The sequence below is a fragment of the Mustela nigripes genome, chromosome 4 (assembly GCF_022355385.1).
Source record: "Mustela nigripes isolate SB6536 chromosome 4, MUSNIG.SB6536, whole genome shotgun sequence".
Lineage (NCBI taxonomy): Eukaryota > Metazoa > Chordata > Mammalia > Carnivora > Mustelidae > Mustela > Mustela nigripes.
The window spans coordinates 37,924,512-37,939,840 of NC_081560.1; the positions used below are offsets into that span (position 1 = coordinate 37,924,512).

Sequence of the window (15,329 nt, forward strand, 5' to 3'; positions counted from 1 at the left end):
TCAATCTTCCGACTTTGTTCTTCTTCAACTTTGTGTTGGCTATTCTGGGTCTTTTGCCTTTCAATAAACTTTAGAAACAGTTTGTTGATATCCATGAAATAACCCGCTGTGGTTTGTATTGGAATTTCATTGAATCTATGTATCAAGTTGGGGAAAACTGGTATCTTGACAGTCTTCAGCCTTTCTATTCATGTACATGGAATAGCTCTCCATTCATTTGGATCTTCTTTGATTTCTTTCCCCTGAGTTTTGCAGTTTTCCTCATATAGATCCTGTGTGTGTTTTGCTAGATTTATACCTCAGTATTTATTTATTTTTTATTTCCCTTCTTCCCTACCCATCCTTCTTTCTGTGTATGCTTGGATTAGCTAGAATTCTCCAGAGAAGTAGAAACAAAGATATGGAGGTATTTTTGCTCCTGGGGTTTTTTGCTTCTAAGCTCTCTCACCTTATAGAGCAAAGAAATGTATTTATCTATTACTTACTTATGTATATACACACAGTTATAAACATTTTTCATGTATGTACATTAAGTTAAACCTGAGGTCATACTGATGTCTCCTCTTCTAATCTATTAGCATGTGGATCATCTTAGTCTCCAGTCCCCTGCTTACCTCTGACCTCCCCCGGCAACACTGAGGGATCTGGCTCCCACCATTCATTACCATTTACTTAGTTGTTCATTGTGTACAGTTTTTTTGTTATCTTCATTTTGACACATTTTGACACATACTCTCTGAAGTTCTTTAGCCTTTCTTGTTTGCCCTTCGTGTATCAGGTTTACTCCAGGGCCAGCCATTCAAAATACACAAATGGAGAGTAGCCATTTATATAGGAAAATACAGAAAGTGTACAAGAAAGTGCTTTTCCCCTGGGATGTACTATAAACCTATAAGGGTGGTTATCTAATTGCGACTAATACAATCAAGTTTTATTGATTGTTCTCATTTTATCAGGTCAGGAATTCAGCATGAGAGTGATTTTATAAAATCAGAATAGTATCACTGATGACTTTCTTTAACATTCAACTTCTGTTCATTCCATGTGCGTTTTTGCTTGATGGTATGGTAAATACAATGGTAAGTTTACCATGCAAATCATGTTTTACTAATGTAAACTATGTTACTATTCATACTTGCTAATTTCAGTAGCCTGCCCACATTCCCAGGAGTTTCTGAGCTTCAGTATTACTGACAGCACTCAATGAGATTTCTTCAGGTGCTGCAAAGCTAAATCTTTAATATGATCTCAAAATTGGCATCTTCTCTGACTTCACCCTGTTTATTCTGTAGAACTTCCAATGGCAGCCACAATGTCCATGTAAAGAAGAGGAAAAGAAGCAAAAATATTTCATGATAACACAACTAATCACACCATCTGTCAACATTTATTGTCTGACCACATGACCACATGTTTCCACCTGAAGAGAGAAATAAGAATTTACGTCATGGAAGGAAAAAGCTTTTTAAGTGTCACCAATTTTCAATAGATTAATTTTTTTTGTTTTGTTTTGCTTTTTTTTTTTTTTTTCCATTTTAGATCATGGGGAAATTAGAGAAGGTGGCTGCTTTTTTTAAAAAAAGTCACTCATTCAACTCTCTATTTTCCTTTCAGTGATTAGATGGGGTTTTAACCCCAAACTCTGCCCCTCCTTCTCACTGTCCTTTGGCTCTGGAGGGAGAATCTCCCAGGCAGGATCCAGGCTTCCTTGTGTAGTAGGGAGCTGGTGAGCAGGATAATGGCTTCCTGGAAGAAACTGGGAACTTGGGAGAAGCAGTAATTCTGGACGACTGGCTTTGAGAATTCTGTCACTGTGATTCTGTCACTGTTCCATTACAGTGACTGCCTTTTTGTTCTCTTTTTACACTGCCTGTGAAACATGATCTGGAATCTGGCCAGAAACCCCTCTTAGGCTGTCAATATCTTTTTAAAAAGCTGTTCCTCACTTTGACTAACAATGATTTTCTTAAAAATCAGGAATATCAGGTTCACTTTTTCAGTCATTTCAGAAATGTGTTGCTGGATTGAAACGGCTAAAATTGTAGCTGCTGTGGAAAGTGATGAACCATAAATTGAAATACCCAAATACCTTATTTTCTAAGTGTAATAGTCATTTCATTTTCCTCTAACCTGGTAGGCTCACTTTACTCTACGCTTTTAGATTCATGGCAAGAGGGTCATAAGGAGTTTGACCATTATTAGTGGACTCTAGGTATTGATAGGGTAATTTGGTGTATTTAGTTCTCTGCTGAGGTTGGATGAGCTTAACCTTTGGTTCTTGGGATGAAACAAGTCTTTGAAAGGAGTTTATTCCTGCTTGTCCAGAGCTACCTGATAGAGAGAGACAAGTAGCTCCATCTCTCTGACTGCTTATGGGTAGTTTGACCTGAATATGTCACTTGACCTCCTTATATTTCAATTTTTTCAACTCTAAAACGGAGAGAGTGCCTCCCTTAGAGGACCCCACTTCTCAGAAGAGCACTCTGGAAAGTGTGGAGACATTTTCTGTCCTGATCTCCGCCGGCCCCAGGAAGCCATGAACTCAAACCACCTCTCTCCCTGAGGTAATTCTCTGCTTGACCTTCCTTGAACTATGCCCAGTGGAGGTTGTTAAACTCTCCATTATTGCACCTAGGTAATGCTACTGGTTTATGGAAATTGGATCAATGTCCACAAGTTTTAAATTTGTTGAAAACTCATGTGATAACTGACTATTCTAGAGTGACTTCTGATCAACTGTAACTATTTAGAAGAAGAATCTTATTTGTTCCCAGTAAATTAACTCTGTCTGATTTCTTCAGTCTCTTAAAATAATGATTTTTCAGAATACTGTTTAATAAAAGCTGTTTACTAGAACTTATTACATGAAATGGTCTTTAAAAATTTTGAGTATAGTTGATACACAATGTTACATTGGTTTCAGGTGTACAACATAGTGTTTCAACTGCTCTATACCTTGAGCTGTGTTCACTGTCAGTGGAAACATTTTGAAGATCTCTTTAGACATTCCCCTTGGATACTAAAGAGTAGTAAAGATTAGAGAAAGATGTGAGATTATGTAAAGATTATTTAATTTTAATTGATGAACTATATGTCCTAATCTATTAGGGTATAACTCAGATTTTCTTAAAAGGGAGGTTCAGATTCCAGTGACATTTGGAGAAAATCTTAATTTCTAACTTTGTTTTCATATACTACTCACCCAATTTTTTTCCCCCCATCCCAAACCCAATCATTTGAGATTGCTATTATATGTCATTTTTTCCCTTTTTAAATACATAGACTTTTCCTTACCAACATACTGTGACATTAAGAGAAAATTAAAGGGAAAAGGCAAGGAAAACCATGAATACTAACCAAAAGCTTAGTATGTTAGTAGCAGGTAATACCTGTTAGAAAACCAAGTTCTCGGGCGCCTGGGTGGCTCAGTGGGTTAAGCTGCTGCCTTCGGCTCAGGTCATGATCTCAGGGTCCTGGGATCGAGTCCCACATCGGGCTCTCTGCTCGGCAGGGAGCCTGTTTCCTCCTCCTCTCTCTCTCTGCCTGCCTTTCTGCCTACTTGTGATCTCTCTCTGTCAAATAAATAAATAAAATCTTTAAAAAAAAAAAAAAAAAAAAAAAAAGAAAACCAAGTTCTCAAACAATGAGGCCTGTATTGAACTACAACTTAGTTTATTATTTTTTTTCCAGAGAACTCTTTTTTGTTGGCATTTTTAATAAGCAGATTCACAGACGTACCATCTTCATTGTACAGTTTTTCTACTGCATAAAAAATTCATCATAGCCTTTTGCTATTATCTTTGTTTGGAAAGAAGATGATTATTGAGTATATTCAACAATAATGGCAGTCACAGAGATTTCCCTGTGCTGATTTTTCTAATGCTGATTGCAAAATCTAATTTGTATAATTTGTAGAGCAAGAACGGAAGGGAGAGGACATGGCAGAGTACAAGAAAAAAAGCATTTGCCAAACAATATACTGACAGTTTATTACTGACCCGTGTGTTCAGCATGAATGTGTTTGATGTGGAAGCTAATGGCAGAGCTGCCGAGTTTATGATTACTTGCCTTAGTAATGCAAATTCATTTTACCAAGCTTTGGCTAAGGATACATAAATTCTCATGTACCGTGCTGAATTTGGTGACTTATTTGCAAACATTGATAAAAAGTAGTTTTACCCTTCAGGGTTGTTCATATGTCTTATGAAAAGAAACAGCAGAAGTTGATTGAAAATTGCACTTTGATTATTTTCTTAAAATTTCATCTGCCATTTGTTATTGAACTTCTAAAATTCGTAAGGATATAAACCTTTAAACACTTGAAGAAATTAATTCTCTGTAATACACGAGACTTACTTTTACTGTTTATTCAAATCTGTTAGCTAAATATCTGTTTCATTTTACTTTTGCCTTTTTTTTTTTAAGATTTTATTTATTGATTTGAGAGAGAGAGAGAGAGAGAGAGAGTACAAGCAGGGTGGAAGGGCAGTTGAAGAGGGAGAAGCAGACTCCCTACTAATCCTGGCTCTATCCCAAGACCCTGAGGTCATACCTGAGCCTAAGGCAGACACTTAACTGACTAAACCACCCAGGTGTCCCCTCCCTTCCTTTTACTTTTAAGAAATCCGTTCTCCTAGTCTAAGTTGTTAAACTTTTGAGATTAAAGATAATAATACTGCTTTAGTCTGTGAATTTAGATTTTTCTATTCTGAGATCATCTGCCCCATGAAATATGAATTTAGCATTTTTCCTTCTGTGCATATATCAAGATTTGTGTCTGAACACTGTGTAACTCAGAGAAGCAGTATTAGACTTCCTGCATTTGGTTGATATCCAGTGATATACCTGGTTTATCAATTACAGATGAAACTTACATAGTGATCATTTTTACAATGTAGATCATGTTGATCAATGGCTCTCCTCGTGCCAATTACAGAAGACTTTCCATTTACATATAAATAGCTCAGAAATGTAGATCATGTAGATCAATGTAGATCATGTAGATCAGTTCTGTTTCTGGCATGTGCACTGTCTAGAATCTACCTCCAGACTTCCCACTAAATGCCTATTTACAAGAATGGTCTGCAGCCTCTCTCTGTCTCTGCCTGTCTCTGTTACTCTCTCCCCTTCTCTCTCTCTCTTTCTCCCTCCTTGCCCCCCCACCATTGCCCATCATTATTAGGAGGAGAAATTCTAGCCATTTCATCTACAAAATTCAGTGAACTAAGTATGGCCAGTGATTTCCACAGAATAAATGATTGTTATATATTTTGTAAAATATAAAGAAACACCAGTATTAATTCAATGCCTGGGCAGTTAGCAAAAGCAGCCTCCTTTTCTCTGTGTGTCTATCTAGCCCACAAGTGAATTGAGAAATCTGGAAATCATTCCATACCAGTCACATGCAGAGTTGTTTGTTTATGCCACCTGTCAAATCCAGTCGTGAAATAGCAGTGGAAGTTGAAGTGGCTGTTTTTAAGCAATAGATTAATAAATGTTAATTTATAAATGTTTCATCTGTGGTGGGTTACCGGTTAGAGACTGCTGATGAGGTTACACTCATTACAGAATGTCTTCCGGTGGGAAAGAACATGACAAGGGCTAGAAACTTAAACCAGGTTGCAGAGAAAGATAAAAACAGGTTCTGTTAGCAAAAGGCACCCTGATTCACCTGTATCTTTTATAAGGTACTTGCTAGTTCAAGACCCATCTCTAATACAGACAGGCAAAACCTGAGCAAAAACAAAACAAAACAAAAACTGCATTATGTATCCCAGACATCACACCACCATTCTATACAACTACTTATTCCTTTTTTTTAAGAAAACACACACACACACACACACACACACACACACACACACACACACACAAAACAACAAGAACAACAAAATCAAACCCAGACAGCATGCTAAAAGAAACCTTGATAGAAGGATTTAAGAGCATTGTGGGAATAATTTCAATAATTTAAAAAGATGTTGCTTTCTGTAATAAAAATTGATTCCATTTCTTTTTTTTTACTTGAACACATGCTTGTTGTAAACACCTTAAAATTAAATTGAAATGCACCTAATCCATGTTTTTCTGAAGTACTTGATTCAGTGTTTTCAAGTACATTTGTGTTGGAATTTCTGAGCTATTTATATGTAAATGGAAAGTCTTCTGTAATTGGCACGGGGAGAGCTTGCTAGAAGTCCAGTAATCTAATCTAAGTTGCACATTTTTTTCTTCTCTGTTATACATTCATTGTGGCATTTGAGGGCAAACAGTTTGATCCTTATGTCAACATCACTCTCTTTTGCAATAAGGCAAAGGATAGGGAAACTTTGTTTTAAGGATTAAATGGTGAAATTTTTCTGTGACACACCATCTTAGACTGAGCTGCCAGGTCTTATAGGGAGCAAGAAGATATCGTTAACTTCTAACTACTTCGAATAGAAATTTAAATTATTTGCTTCAGGTAGTAGAATGAAAGGAAGATTGCACAATTGTTTGGGCTGTGACTTTTATTGAATTTTATTTTATTTTTTAAAACATGTGCTGCTTGAGGCTTTGGTAGCGATGGTACCAAAGTCAGTTTTCTGCTTCTGCGTTTTTCCTAAATATTAGGAAATATTTTGGGGGGGGGCGCAAATATTAGCAAGAGGAGCTGTCAGACAGACATTTAACTATGCTAATTACCCAGGGAGCTTGTTACATGCCTATTCTAAATCATGGAATGTTTATTTTTTATTTTTTAAAAAGAATTTATTTATTTGAGACACACAGAGAGAGATCACGAGAAAGAGCATGATCAAGGGAGTGGGGGCCGGGGAAGAGAGGGAGAAGCCCACTCCCCCTGAGCAGGGAGCCCAACATGGGGCTTGATCCCAAGACCCAGAGATCATGATCTGTGCTGACGGCAGACGCTTAACGCCAGGCACCCCTAACTCATGGAATGTTTAAACTTTGAGGCATCTGAGAAGAAGGTACCTTAATCCCAAATTCCATGCTGCAGCAAGCAATGGTAAGAAGACGACTTAGTATTAAATTAGTTAAAACGGGGACTTGTTATTCATCCAGCCCTCTAGCTATCCATTCAGGTAATCTTCATTCATCTGTTGCTTTGAGAAACATCGTGCCCAGCTGGGCTTGAGCACTGGGCTGGATGCTGGGAGTCCAGTCATAACTAGGAAACTCACATTGCCCACATGGGGAGTACTGTCTTATAATTGGATCTGTAAGCCAACATACACAGCTGAATGAAAACTACATTAAAAGTGTACCTATTTTCATAGCTACATGGTTCTAAATATTTTCTATCTACAGATAAAGCGTAACTGTTTTAGATGGAAATCTTTCTACTATATGACCTCTATGTAGAAAGTATTAGATATAATAATTCTGTTTTCAGAATCACAAGTTTAGATACTGTGGTGACCTGTAATTCAATACATAAACAACCTAGACGGTCAAATTACTCTTTTTGTTTTGGGTTTGTATTTCTTTTCTGACTACCAGACTGTCAGATGCTGTATTCTGGCTGGTCATTGTGTTTGCTTCCATAGCAGAAACTTTCCTTCTCTCCTTCCTCTCATTAATCTTTTTAATCTCCAATGGTATGGACACTGGACTACTAGGTTTATTAAAATAAATATAACTATTTTTAAAATGAGAGCTCCTTTGTAACATGAGAACATCTTCTGTGAATAAATGTATCTTCTTTGCTAAATTTATTTTTGCTGCTTACAGGTCTTCTTTGATTATGTTCCTGGCCCTATTCCTAATAGATGAAATGCTAATTTAACCATACTTTTAACAGTTCAGGAAATCAAGTCAAAAGGATGGTAGTACCAAAAATTCAAATGTAAATCAAAGAATGTATCTTGTAAGTATTTGTAATAGCCCCAAACTAAAAACAACTCAAATATTTATCAAGAGTTGAATGGATAAACAAACTCTGGTATATCCACATGATGAAATATTATCCACCAATAAAAAAAACAAGAGAGCAATTGATCTATATTGCAATGTGGATGAATCTCAAAGTAATCACGCTGAGTGGAAGAAGCCAGACAAAAAAAGAATATGAATCAATGTCCTGTGGCTGCCATATTGAATTACCACAACCGTGGTGGCTTTAAACAGAAATTTCTACCACCTTCGTGGCTTTAAACAGAAATTTCTTCCCTCACAGGTCTGAAGGCTAGAAGTCAAACAATCACAGTGTTGACAGAGGTGCAGTCTTCACAGAGGTTCCGGGGAAGACTCTTGTTCTTTTCTTCCTTCAGCTTCTAGTGACTTTGGGCATTCCTTGTCTTGTGGCTTGGAACTGGTAGTCTCTGCCTCTCTTTGCTTCTGTGTTGACATTGTCTTCTCTTTTTTTTTCTTCTCTGTGTGATATCACACTTATCATTAGATTCAGGGCCCATCTTGGTAATCCAGGATGATCGCATCTCAAAATGCTTAACTCAGTTGTATCTGCTAAGAACCTTTTCCTAGAAGTGGCAATGTTCACAGGTTCCAGGGATTAGGGCATAGATGTATCTTTTGAGGGATCACCATTCAACCAATGTACTGTATGTTTTCATTTATATAAAATTCTGGGAAATGCAAACTAATGCGTAGCAACAGGGCCAGGGCTGGAGGATTCCTGAAGGATCACGAGGAAACTTTTAGAGATGATGGACATGGTCATTATCTTGATTACGGTAATGGTTTCACAGGTGTATTCATGTGTCGAAACTTATCTAATTGTATGATTTCCATATGTACTATTTATTGTACACCATTTATAGCTTAATAAAGGTATTTTTTTTTTCAAGAATAGGGGATATCTTACTGAAATTGTAACCCAGGGGTGCCTAGGTGGCTCAGTGGGTTAAGCCTCTGCCTTTGGCTCAGGTTGTGATCTTAGGGTCCTGTTATGGAGCCGTGCATTAGGCTCTCTGCTCAGTAGGGAGCCTGCTTCCCTCTCCCTCTCTCTCTGCCTGCCTCTCTGCCTACCTGTGATCTCTGTCTGTCAAATAAATAAAATAAAAAATCTTAAAAGAAAGAGAAAGAAAGAAAGAAAGAAAGAAAGAAAGAAAGAAAGAAAGAAAGAAAGAAAGAAATTGTAACCCAGATTTTTTGGGTTTTGTCTTTGAAAGCACATATATTTTCTTTTTGAGTTCCCCCCAGATAATAAATTCCTGATTTATAATCTAATAGTAGAGCTCACCATGGCCCAATATTTTGAATCTATTCAGGTATGAGTCTAATGTGGCCCTCTATATATAACTGATATTTTGTTTTCTCTTACTTGTGGCATGGGATTTCAATTAAATATACCCTTGACTATTCACTCATTTCTCTAAATAAGTAATTCTTAACCTTTCTGGAGTCACTTACCCTCTTGGAAATTTGATGTCAGTCATGGACTTTTGGCCTATAGAAATACTCAGGTGATTCCAGGTCTTTTCATAATGCTCTAAAAGCCCATGCATTGACTACCCACCCCCAAATTCATGAAGTTTGAGAAACCATGATTTGAAGGAAGTTACAAATTTATGTGTTGAAATGGGGGCATTTTGAGCTAATAATCTGGATGATTTATTTATGTATTTTTTACCAAGACTATGAGCATACGGATGTTTAGGTATTAATTTAACAAAGAACTGATGTTATTTTGTTTGCACATGTGTTTAGCTGATACAGAAAATGGATGAAATCAAAAGTTTACTTTGAGTAAGTGCTCACATTATTGCAGATGCTAAGCAAAGAATAGAGCTTGCCTTCAGGACACTGTTAAAACAGATGCAAAATCTCATCAGGTCCAGCTTCACACACCGCATCCTCGTGTCCACAGCAGCAAATTTGCTGGGTCTTCTGTGACCATGTAACCCCGTCAACAGTTTCACTGCTACATTATGTATGACTCTTTTATTGAGGGCATGAGCATTTGGTACAAAGCTGAGAGGGTGATTTTGAATTGGATTTGGTCAGAAATGAGTTGCATCTGCTTTGTCTTTCTCATTCCATTTTGTAACATTTTCCCTTTATAAAAAGAAAAAAGAAAAAAAAGGTCAGCATTAAACATGAATGAAATTTATTTTTGATCAAAGTTTCAGGATGTTTTTTAAGGTCATCTTAGGTCTGTTAAATAGGAGGTTGGGGAAAGTAGCCAATTTGTTGACCCAACAGCTGGGTGTCATGACATGACATGAATTGGTGACTCCTCTGCTTCTATTTTTGGTCCTAGAACTATAGGGTGTAGTTCATATCTGAGAAGAGTCAAGTGTTTTAGTGAGTGCAGATCAGTGTTTCTCTTTCCCCCATCCCCCAACATTTCAAGGGTCAACATGTCCCATGTTGATTTCACCATCAACACCAGCTAGTGTTTAAGATTTTTAAGGGAGCAGGGGTGTCTCAAAATGTCTGAAGAGGAGTAGAGATTAAGAAGTCCTACCTTCTCCCTACACCTCTGGCATCTTTGCTTGAGTTAATGAACCTATTCATCTCCATGCCCCCAGGTTGAAAGCTACTTATGGATTGACCCATGACATAACACTTGTTGGAGGATCATGGCAATGTAGACCAAACTTTAAGCTCTGGTGTTTCCTTAGTTGGCTTGATGAGGACTTCAGTTCTAAGGGTGTTACTTGAATCCTGAAATGATGATGCCAGAGAGCTGAATTTCTGCCATAACCTATCACCCTAGTCTCCTTAGGAATTTTTAAAGCTGAGTTCATGCTCCCCCTCTACTCAGGTGGGAAATAGGAGATTTAGAAAATGGCTCTATCTTCAGAGGAGGGTTTGTTGACACAACTGGACCCATTTTAGTTCTGGTGAAAGGATGGTAACAATGCTCAGCACAGGCCAATCCACTTAAGAAACTCTGTTGATTGATTAGGATAAGCAAGGGATCGAATTTTGGAGAATATTTATTTATACCCTGCTTGCTTTCAGATAGAATTTTCTGAGGCTTATGTGAGAAATAAATATTTGCTAAATAAATGAGAAAAGGAAATGAGAAGAGGTAGAAGAGAAATAAGTAAGATGGATTGAATCATCTCCCCCGAGAAAGTCACTAACTTATAACTTACGTGGTTTTGGGGTGTAAATGATAGTGTATTGTAGACTCGCTATCTACGTTAAGCAGTATCATTCTCAATAGTGTGGTCACTACTGGGTGATTTATTAATTGCACTGGGGTTTCCATCACTGCCTTTGACTGTTTGGGAGATTAAAGTCAGATGAGGAAGTTCTTAATCTAGTCTGGTTATTATGGTTGTCATACTTTCTCAAAATGAGCAGGAATTTAAGAAACACTTAATGACATACTTATTTAGGTTCCTTTGAGAATAATTTGAATTATGTCAGTCACTGATTTTAAAACTACTTCCCTCTGTCCCTCTCCCTTAACTTGTCTTAGTAAATACCCCTTTGGGGAGTAGAAGCTTCATAATACTGTCTTTAATTTCTTTTTTTTTTGTATCATTTTTAATACATTGGAAATTGAAATGGACTTTCTCCTTTCCCTTGACCAAGTGTATATACGTTTCCACTTTTTCGTGTCTCGAATGTGTGGTAATAGATGAGAATTTATGCCAAATCCAAAGGCAGAGTTGCCTCCCACAAGTTCATCAATGGCAGCATGTGCCAGTATGATATGGAAGTCCAGATTTCCTACTGATTTCAAAAGGTTGAACTCTTTGTTTGTTTGTTTGTTTATTTATTTATAAACATTGCCCAGTCTGGGCAAGCATCTTTGCTAGGCAAGATGAGATTTCAAAAATATGAGCAATGAAGGCTGCCTATCACAAGTTTATTGTTCAATAAGAGGGTTATAAAGATAGGTAATGTATGGTAAAACAACTATTGCTCAATATACAATGTACAGTGGTAGAATGTGATGCCGGAGTTTCTATCTGTTCTGCTCATCGTTCTCTACAGGGTCTAGAAAGAGAACCTGGCACATGGCAGGCGTGGAACATATGTGTGTTGAGTAAGTGAATAGGATATGCAGATGACCGCTAAAAGCTACCCAGACAAAATGTCATTCCGGTGATCAGGAAAGGCTTCACCGGAAGGATAGCATTTTGGCCATGATGCAGAGAGATAAGGCAATGTTCGAGAAAAAGGTGAAGATATGATTCAGGAAAGCCAGGAGAAACAAGGTCATTGAGTTTACTTTCAATTTATGCCCTTACTTCCAATAACTTTTTTTCTGGGAATAATTAACAGTGTCAGCAGTCTGGGCTCCAGAACCCCATGGTAGCATGTCCCTTTCCCAAGGCATTAACTGCTGATTTACGCTGGCTCTTAAAATGTGTTTTAACTCTAGGCATGGATCCCACCTTCCTCTGTGTTCCCTTTCAACCCTGCCTTTTCTTTTCTAACATCATCTTCAAAGGGAGACAGAAGACCCTGACTAAGAGGAGGCAAAATCCTTTTTACTTTCAGTTTGACCTCTTGGTTCTTTGTTTGAGAAGGTTTTGTGGGGGCGGGGGGCTTGCCTTCTGCCTCCTACTCACTCCCTTATGCCATGCCTCCCTCTGGCCAGTGCTCCTGAAGGGGGGTGTGACTCAGCCGCTGCTGCTCCCCTGCCGAGGGGCCCTCTGATTTCTGACTTCACTCTTGGCTCTCTGGGCCCCTTGCTCTGCTGTCTGAACTCTTTTCAAGCACAGCAAGATGCAAGAGGCCTGGGCCATGGAGTTCTGCAAAGAATAAGGAAGCCTCGTGGCAAAACGGCAAGGAGGAGCTGGGGGGCACTACTCCCCCCCCCTTCCCCTTCTGTGTGCTCGGCGTCTCCTGCCACCACACATTTCCTTTATATGGTGTCGATTTATTTACCTTCTATCCTCGTTCTACCCATTTCTTGAATGTTTACACTAGGTTAGGTGCTCAGCATGCAAAGATGGCAGTCCCTGACTTTAAAGGCAGAATTATCCGTGTAGTAACAGGGCATAGAATAATGGATCTTCTCAGAGGACTCTGCCATTTGACTTGTCTATACCTCGTGCTTCGCTGAATGTGTTCCCTAATGTAGCTGACAATTTGTCTTAATTAACCAAACATGGGTTTTTTTTTAAGATTTTATTTATTTATTTGACAGAGAGAGACACAGCGAGAGAGGAAACATAAGCAGGGGGAGTGGGAGAGAGGGAAGCAGGCTTTCAGCTGAGTAGGGAGGCCGATGTGGGGCTCAATCCCAGGACCCTGGGATCAGGACCTGAGCCAAAGGCGTCTAGACCCTTAATGACTGAGCTACTCAGGTGTCCCTAAGCAAACATATTTACTGGGAAGATTAAACCATGTATATGTAGTAACTTGTGTGATTAAAAAAAAAAAAAAAAAATCAATGCCACTGTAAAATGGAGAGTCATAAAAAAAACACTGATACTTGAAAGAAAATACACACTGCTCTTTTTATTGGTTGAGAGCACAGACTTGGAAGCCATACCATGTGATTCAAATTTTGATTTCTCTGTTAACTAGCTGTGTGGTATTAGGTAAGTCATTCCATTTCCCTGAGTCTCAGTTTCTTTGTGAGAAATGGGAATGATAATGCTATCTATGTCTGGGGGTATTTGGGGGTATTTCAGGATGAAATGAGTATTTGCAAAGCCCTGAAAACCATAGCTGGTGCGTACAAAGTGCTGTGTAAGTGTTAGTCATGACTGGAAGTGTTTCTACTTTTTTAGGTCTTAACCATGGACTAGGCTGGATTTCAGTGCCTTGTTTGAACATGAGAAAGTATTTCTTTTCCCAGAAACTGGCCTATGTTTCTGTGTCCTACCTCCTATACACCATTTCACACTACTTCAGTGAATGATCTAGAGATTCCTGTGTATGTCATCAGGCACAATCTGCAATCAGTATCAACGGTTGTTCCTCAGAGCTGCTAACACTGTCGCATTAATTCCGGGTCCCACCGTGCTGCCTGGTGCTTTTAATGAACAGCCGGGCAGACTCTGCAGCAGTGAACATTGTCTTGCTACCTTTCATAATAATGAACTTGTAGGAGATTATTAGATTTTTTATTTATTAGATTTTTTTCTTGCTTCTGAGTAGTAGCATAGTGATGCTGCCTTAGATTTGAAAAAAGAAAAGCAAACGGAGACAGTTTAGGAATAGCCGTGATTTGCGGGTGATGGATAGCCCACATTGGAGTCTAAACTAAAGATACCCATCTCTCTTTCATTTGCCAAAATGACTAACAGTTTGTCCAAAAGATATCGTTAAGTGGATTTGTTGCTTTGAAAAGAAATAAGCCTTTGTGAAATTCAGAATCACATCTTTTTGTAAAGTCAGGAGCCTTTCTTTCTGCTCAATGGGTGTTTTCTCTGATGTGGTTTCTGTAAGATCCATTCTCCTGGTCGTTCCTGCTATATTGGTCTACTTTCTAGGGGCCTTATCTGAACCCCGGGTGGAGGCTTCGTGGTGGGTCTTGAGTTGGGTCTCTTGGGGGAGAGGGCCGGAGCACAACACCAAAGATCAAAACCAGAGAGGCCTCCATCTATCTGTATGGCTGGTAGAGAAAGGATTGTATCACACATACGGGCAAGTTGAAAGTAAACTGAATGGGGAATAAAAAGAAAGGATAATAAAAAGAAGAGGCTTGAAGACAATTTCTATAACCAGGACTGGGATGTGTAAGTCTACTGTTTTTATTGTTCACTGATCTGTGGTCTTTGAGTTGACAGGCACAAGACTGGCATACATATAGCCCCCCTTCTGGCTGACCCACATAACAATTTCTGGTAAAAGTAAGAGGCATTATAAGTGACTCTTAATCTCACAAAACAAACTGAGGGTTCCTAGGGGGAGAGGGGTTGGGGGAAGCGGGGTGGGGTTATGGACATTGGGGAGGGTATGTGCTATGGTGAGTGCTGTGACGTGTGTAAACCTGGTGATTCACAGATCTGTACCCCTGGGGATAAAAATATATTATGTTTATAAAAAATAAAAAATATATGTTAAAAAAAAAAAGTAAGAGGCATTATATTATCCTGGACTTTTGATCCTGGATTTTGATTACTGGAACATAAGTAATACCAATAGAGTTAAAAATAAGCAAATATGTTTAGAAAATACAATTTGAATTTCTGTTGATTATAATCATTATGAATTATCTATTGAGATGAAGTGATTGCTGTCATCTCAGTAAAATTTCTACTTTATTTTTCAGCTCAAAAGATTTTTAAAGTCTAAACACAATGTATCTTCAAAATAGTTATCGTGTTATTATAAGGTATTTACCAATTAATGAACTTTTCTTTTTTCACACTCGAGGGGGAAGTGAACACAAATAAGCATTCTTATAACTAATCTTCATCGTACTGAATTCTTACTGGGGTTTAACCTAG

General features: G+C 38.2%; 1 protein-coding gene across 4 annotated transcripts in view; it reads left to right on the forward strand.

Annotated features, from left to right (window-relative positions):
* The window catches only part of IMMP2L (inner mitochondrial membrane peptidase subunit 2), an 855,652-nt gene that overhangs the window by 510,987 nt on the left and 329,336 nt on the right, over positions 1 to 15,329 (forward strand). The window lies entirely within an intron of this gene.